We start from the raw sequence: 8,056 nt of genomic DNA, 5'->3' as shown, positions 1-8,056 counted from the left end.
TATGATCACTTGAATCATCTAACTTTTCATTTTGAAATATAATACTTATGCAGAAAAGTGCACAAAACATAAATGTAAAATTTATCAAATAATGTAAAGCAAACACCAGGTAGCCACCACTCAGGTTAAGAAATAGAACATTGCCAGCACTCCAGATGCTCCAATATATTCAACACTCTGGAAGAAAGATCAAGTATGTTAAGTAGAGGCATGGGAGATATACGAGAGACCCAAATCAAACTTATAGAGATGAAAATTACAATGTCTTAAATAAAAAATTCACCAGTAGGATGAACAGTAGAATAGACATTGCAGAATAAAAGATTATCTTATAAAAGTGATCTTTCCAAGATAATGTCTTTAATGAAAAGGAATAGAACTACATTCTTGAGAGATATGATGGACATCTTCCAATAGAAGTAAAAGCTGTTCCTGAGGACTCTGTCATTCCTAGAGGAAGTGCTCTCTTCACAGGAGAAAACACATATTCAGAATGTTACTAATTTACAAATTGGCTTGAGACTAATCTTGTTCAGTCTTGGTATCCAAGTGCAGTGGCCACAAATTCTAGAGAGCAGAAGAAAACACTGGCCAAATATTTGTTGGAAACTTCCCATAACCTAGATGGTCTGGTATACAAGTTACATGATTTTGGTTACAGAGAAGTCTCTTTTCAAGAGGCAGCTGGCATAGAAGCATCTGCTCATTTGATTAACTTCAAAGGAACAGATATAGTGGCAGGAACTGCTTTAATTAAAAAATACTATGGAACAAAATATTCTGTTCCAGGCTATTCTGTTCTAAAGGCAGAACACAGTACCATAACAGCATGAGGGAAAGGTTACGAAAAAGATGCTTTCAAACATAGAGTAACACAGTTTTTATCAGTGCCTGTATCTGTGGTCAGGAATAGCTATAGCATTTATAATGTGTGTGAGAAAATAGAAAGCAAAGTTCTAAGACATTTAATAGTATCAAACTGCACAGAAGCACCACTAATAATCAGATCTGGTTCTTGAAATCCTCTTAACGCTGTATTAAAGATTTGGGGTATTTTAGGTAAGAAGTTCCCTGTTACTGAGAACTCAAAGGGCTACAAGTTGCTGCCATCTTATCTTAGAATTGGTCAAGCAGATGGTGTAGTAATACCTTACAAGAGATTGTGGAAGATGTGAAGCAAAATACCAAAAACGGAGTATTGAAAATGTTTCCTTTGATTCTGGTGGAGCTTTGCTCCAGAAGTTAACAAGACATCTCTTGAATTTTCCCTTCCAGTGCAGTTATGTTTTAACTAATGGCTTTGGGATTAATGTCTTCAGTTGATGATCCCAACAAAAGGCCCAGAAAGGGCTGATTATCTTTATGTACGTAGGACACCGGCAGAGAATTTTATTGCATTTGAGAAAAGAAAAGGACACTTTGAAGAAAATGATCATGATCTCCATAGTATCTTCAAGAATGGGAAGATGACAAAGAGCTATTCATTTGGAGAAGTAAGAAAAAATGCAAAGGTTAATATGGAAATAGAAGCAGCAGGGCATTAGGCTTTGTTTTATGACTGGATGTGTGTGTGTACATGCACGCACGTACTGACCACTGTGTGTATGTAGTACAGAATGATTATTGTACAGTTATGTGGGGTTTCTTTGTGTTTTATGATACATTATAACCAAATTATTTGTTGGTTTATGGACATATTCCCCTTTCATTTTTTTTTTCTTTTTTTTGCAATGTTTAAGTGATCTCAAACTAGGAAATGCATCTAACCATGTAAAAGATTAATGCTAACATAAGCTTTTTAGGGTCTTTTGCCAATAAATAGTAATTCAATCTGGTATTGATCTTTTCACAAAGACCAGAACTGAAAAACTTTTATATATAACTGAAGATTACATCAAACAGATTTGCATAAAATTATCCTGATTGCTTTATGTGTATATTTAACTTGTATTTTTATACAAACAAGATTGTGTAAGATATATTTAAAGTTTCAGTGATTTAACAGTCTTTCCAACTTTTCATGATTCTTTTGAGCACAGACGTTTAAGGTAATACTTGAAAATAAATTACATTGCCTTTTATGCATTAATCAGCAAATAAAATATGGCCTTTGCAAAGTTTGTATTATTGTATAATTTGAAAATTATGTCAGGACATACACTATAGAATTACTAACTTCACTGCCCCTTACTGAATACATATTAATCATTCTACATTAAAGAAAATAATGGTTCTTATTGGAATGTCTAGGCATTACACTGATTATATATTTTGGTCATTGCACTGTACCAGTGAAATGCCAAATCTGAAAGGCTTGTAACTGCAATTTTACATGTCAGACATTGCCTGTGGCTCTAATATGCACCTCAAGAGTTTAAGGAGATAATGTTTTTTAGAGAGCATTTCTGCTTCCACTGCAGAACATACACATAAATGTAAAATTTGACAAAAGTGAAAGGAGTACATTTTAAAGTAATTACAATTCTGAATTTATTTTTATATTCTATTCTATATTTATATATATAAATATATTTTTCATATTCATATGCATTACATTTCATATTTGATACGACTTAAATTAATTATTGGAATGGTTAGTAAGTATACTTATTTTAAATGTTTTGATTCTGTTATATTTTTCAATTAAAAAATTAAATTGGATTTTAAAGTGTAAAAAAAAGATTAGTGAACTTGAAGATATAGCAATGGAAATTATTCCAAATAAAACAGAGAAAAAAAACATTGGAAAAAATAAAAATATCAGTGACCTGTGGGACAATTTCATGTGGCTTAATATATAAACATTTAGGATTATTTTCCCCAAAGGAAAAGAGACAAAGGGAAAAAGAAATGTATATTTTTTAAAAAATGGTTGAAAATTTGACAAAACTGATGAAAACTACAAGCCTACGGATTCAAGAAGCTCAACAAACCCCAAGTACAAGAAATATGAAAGAATCTATCTTTGTTCCTCTGTTTGTAATGTGTCTATTTGCATTGGCTGATGTTAAGATTTTCTTTCTTCACTGGTTTCAAGCATTTTGATTACAATGTGCATTGGTTTAAGTTCTTTCATATTTATAGTTTGTTACAAATATTGAGCATAATTAATTTTACAGTAATTTTTATAGGTTAAATTTTGTTCCCCCAACATAGATATGTTGAAATCTTACCCCCCTAGTAACTCAGAATGCGATCTGATTGGAAATAAGGTCTTTATAGAGGTAATCAAGTTAAAATGAAGTTATTAGAGTGGGCCCTAATCCAATATGACTGATGTCCTCATGAAAAGGAGAAATTTGGACACAGAGACAGATAAGGACAGAGTGAAGACAATGTGAAGGCACATGGAAAACACCATGTTAATAGAGAGGATTAGAGTGATGCATCCACAAGCCGAGGAACATCAAAGATTGCCAGAAAACCACCAGAAGGTAAGAAGAGGCAAGGATGAATTCTCTTACATGTTTTAGGAGAAGTATGGCCCTGCTGACAACTCTTTATTATTATTATTATTTATTTATTTATTTTTTGTGAGGAAGATTAGCCCCGAGCTAACGTGTGATGTCAATCCTCTTTTTGCTGAGGAAGATCGGCCCTGGGCTAACGTCCGTGCCCATCTTCCTCTTCTTTATATGGGACGCCGCCACAGCATGGCTTGGCAAGCGGTGAGTAAATCCGCACCCAGGATCTGAACCTGCGAACCCCGGGCCACAGAAGCGGAGCACGCAAACTCAACCTTTATGCCATTGGGTTGGCCCCGTCTTTATTCTTTTTTTAATTAATTAATTTATTTTTGACACCTCTTTATTCTTAACGGCCCCCGGGCATTTAGAGTATGCCAGATCCCATCAGTGTTCTGAGACAAGTGAGACTGAAGCCAGTTCCTCAGGCAGCCCCCCTGAAAAGTTGGATCCCTGGATGCTCTGTCCAACTCTTTTCCTCCCCAGGGAGAAGCTGGGAGATGGGGCTTTTCACCTGTTTGCTCTGTGCTGAGCCAGGGGAGGGGCTGCGGTAAATAGTTGCATGGCTAGAATATGCTGAGTTCTGTTAGCACTCTGAGACAGACAAGACAGAAGCCAGTCCTTTCAGCAGCCCCCGGAAAAGTTGAGGCATTTGCCACGTGGTTCAACTCTTACCTTCCCCAGGGAGAAGCTGGGAGCTGAGGTTTTTCATGTCCTCACTCTGTGCTGAACCAGGAGGTGGGGCTATGGATATTGCCAGCCCAAACCACCATCTTTGTTTTTCCCCAGGCAGCTAGAGTATGCCAGGTCCCATAAGCACTAAACAACTGGTAAAACACAAGCTAATCCTCTGAGGAGCTCCTGGAAAAACTGGAGCATTGGACATGTGGTCCAACTCTTTCCTTCCCCAGTGAGAAGCTGGGAGCTGGGGAGTTTCCTCCTGGTGGTATAGCACTATGCCAGAGTTTGGGATTCTGGAAAAAGAGCATCTTGAATTTCCCTACCGGCTTCAACGTGTCTGGTTTCACACTTGTCCAACCGGCAGAAGCCTCTCAACTAGCTTCAAGATTTCTCACAAAGGGAATTTTTTTGTGAATTGTTGTTGAATCACAGTGTTTGTAGGTAGAAGGAGAGTCCAAGGCTTTTTATTCTGCCATCTTGCTGACATTGTCCTCCAGGAACCAACTAGTTCTTGAGCAGGTCTAGGTCACCACATAGAATTTCTAGAAATACTTAAGGAAACTATGCAACGTCTTAGATGTCCTGAGGAAGCATGGACAAGATGATTGGAGTCTGGATTATTATTGCCCATGTGATTCCACTTCCCATCCTGTGGAAGCCTGGAGAAAATCAGGTGGGAACATGTCGGGAAAGGGATTAGTAGGGCAGACTCATTGATTAAGTTCTAGTTATGTAGCATTTTATTGTGCTCTAGTTGACAAATATGCTTTATAAAAATGCCTTATTCTCTCTAAGGAGGAGCCAGTAGTATGCTGGAGCCAGCTCACAAATTCCCCAGAATTCATAGTGCGCATCTCTTCCCCACTCCACTTTTAGTGACGTCACGTTAATAGCTTAGAATCAGCCATAATGGGAGCATTATACCATGGAAATTGACAAATGCTACAGATCAGAGCTTTTTTCTTTTGAAAAACCGGTTGTTAAACATTTACCAGCACATTTGGAGGACTATGAGCCTAAAACACTATGCATTGTGGGTATCGAGATGGAAGGCATCCCAAGTCGGGTGCCCAGAGAGACAGGCTCTGAGATGAAGATTTCTATGTAGGAAGTTGTATTAACCACCTCTTTTATTTTCTGTATTCTGATTCTTTGTCATCTGAGGCCTTGCTGACCCTGGAGTCACTGCTCAATTCCTAGAGATAGTAAACAACTTGCCCACAAATGTGCTTTTTAAATGCAAATCAAAAAATCCAGAATCTACACTCTCAACCACCTTTCCTAATCACCCTAGAGCCATGTACCAGACAACTAAGGGAAGGCTCTATGCCCCAGAGTCCAGTGAAATTATTGCAAACTAGCCAATCCTAAGCCTGTTTACCCTGCCTTATTTGTTTCTTCCCCTGGAAATCATAGTTCCTCCCTCTTCCTCTGCCTCCTGACTAACCCCAGTACTTCCCTATGTTGCCCCTCATGGTGTGGTGTGCCCCCTCATCTTGAGATCTGTGAGTAACAACCTATCTTTTCAGCAGCAATCATCTCCTGATTGTTGACCTTACCATACTTAAATAATAATAAAACCTATACTAAAACAGAAGTTCTTTGAGGAGTGTTCTCAAGATCAACACATTTTGAGGAAGACATGGAAAAAGGGAAGAAAGATGACGTACCTATGATTTACCCTCAAGAAAGCCCTTGGTTAATCTCACAGAAATGGGTTGGCCCTTCCAAGTGGTTCCCTTTGAGGCAAGGGGCTTAGCTTTCATAACCCTGTATTGATCAGGGTAGGGTGTGTCCAGATCCTAGAGAGGGGGCTTGACCTTGAGCTTTGAAGAAACCCTTCGGCTGAGAGCATTACCCAGAGAGGGACTCTGCTAAGTGCTGTGAGCCACTAATATTCTCAGCAGCTGGGAGAAGCTCCTTAGTTCTGAAACAGGGCCAGGAAGGTGCACCTCTGCACACACTACATAACAGGAAGATAGAATCTACTGCCAAATGCTGTCTAGCTTATGTGATTCATGAGCTTTCTGATGGAGTCAACACCATCGAAGAAAATAAATATTGCAGTTGAAAAGGTGCTAAAAGTTCATGCCAAATACAGAGTCAGATATGTCCCTTCAACCTTGGCAGAAAAATAAATGTAAAATAAATTAGCCATTGACAACTTTGCAAAATCCAACCTACTGTGAAGATTTATCAGCTGGGCCATGAAAAAAATTGACTGTCTTCAACAAAGCAATTAAAAATGAAAACTGGTGCAACTGAAGTCCAAATAAAATAAGCTTCAAAAGTAGAAAAAATGTGGAAATAGAAGTTGGTTGGATTTCTCTCTCTCTCTGTCTTTTTTTTGGCTTTAGAATTACATACCGTTTTGTAAAGTTGGTGACTGGCTGAACAGGATAGGGCTGATTAAGCATCTTATTCCCAAGAACAGTAAGCACGTGGGCAGGCAGCCAGTGTGGATTCTGCATGGCAGCAGCATGATTCCAAGGAAATTTTGTTTGTTCCTAGCTATTTTCTTTCTAGTAATTAGAGAATAAACGCTGTGCAATCCACACTACCATTGCTTCATTCTTCTAATAAGCAATGACAAAACAAAATTAAAAATTTTTTAAAAGATATCACGGTTGAGCCACAAAGTCCTATGGATTATTCTGTCAAATCGATGGGAAACGAACAAAAGAATGGGCTTTAGGCAAAGAAAGTTAGCAAACTACTATAGGAAAAGCAAACACCTAGAGATTTTATAAGAACTCAAAGAACCAACTGCAGAGGAAGAGAGGGAGCCATTCACGGGAGCAGCAAGAGGTAAACGCCACACTCATCATGAGTAGTCGTGTATATGGAGGTTTCTCTAGGGACATAGCTTCTTTAAAGCAGGTTATTTCAATGCAGTGGCTTAGTTGCTTCTTGATGCTTTCCTTGCATTCTATTTCAAATATCTATAGAGCTGCAGGGTCCCTTACTTGGTTCTGTACACTCCAGCACGTGTTTATTGTTCTGGTCCTATGCTTGATGCAGTTGAATATATAAAGTTGACTATCACAATAGCTAACATATTCTGAGCATTTACCATAGGCTAGACTCTGCATAAATTTCTTTAAACCCTTACAGCAGCCCTTTGGTGATGAGTGTATCATTATTTCCATTTATGGATGAAAAAGTTGAAGCTCAGGAACATTGAGTGACTCGCCAAGGGTGCGAGCTTGTAGACTGGTAAGAAAGATGAGCACCATAGTCAATCTGATTTCAGAGTCTGAACTTTAAATCATTCTGTAATACATTGTCTAGTCTATAATGAGAGATTCATTGTTACTAATAGGATTCTAGGAGGAAGGAGAAATTGATTTTATCCTTGAAGAACTAGTTAGAATTAGATAGTTAAAAATAGTAGTTATGGAGGGGTAAATGTCTGCACAAAGACATAGATTCAGAATATAGTAGGACATCTTTGGGGAACGCAAGTAGGTATTGTGTCAGGAATTAGTAGAAGTAAAGATTGGGACAAATTATGGAAGCTCTAGATATCCACATTTCCCTTTGCTTTAATTACTGGATTTTATAACCAGAGAAAAGTCTGGTTCATAGTATTTAAGAATATCTCTAAGAGAAGAGGTGTCTCAGAGAAGAAAACAAATAAGGTAAATATTGCCTTAGAAAGTACTGATCTTTAATGTCATCTCTCCTCTCCCTATATATTCTCAGGTTTGCTGGTGTCACTCACCACGGCCGGGAAGCATTCCCCACCTCACTCCAGCCAATCTCTGACTTAATTACCTATCTAGACTGTCCAAGGGATAAAAAGGCCAGGGGCCATATTAAGTGGGGGTCCCTAGCTAGCCTGGGTCATACAAAGGGACTTACGGAGTCCTGACCAGGGTTAGGAGGTAGATGAATATGCCATCCTGCTA

At 38.2% G+C, this 8,056-nt stretch overlaps 1 pseudogene; it reads left to right on the top strand.

The window, feature by feature from the left end:
• Positions 1–347: 347 nt before the first annotated feature.
• On the top strand, positions 348–1,544 carry LOC131410983 (nicotinamide phosphoribosyltransferase-like; annotated as a pseudogene).
• Positions 1,545–8,056: the final 6,512 nt, after the last annotated feature.

This window comes from Diceros bicornis, chromosome 1, assembly GCF_020826845.1.
Source record: "Diceros bicornis minor isolate mBicDic1 chromosome 1, mDicBic1.mat.cur, whole genome shotgun sequence".
Classification (NCBI taxonomy): Eukaryota; Metazoa; Chordata; class Mammalia; order Perissodactyla; family Rhinocerotidae; genus Diceros; species Diceros bicornis.
This window is presented reverse-complemented; position numbering and strand designations above follow the sequence as displayed.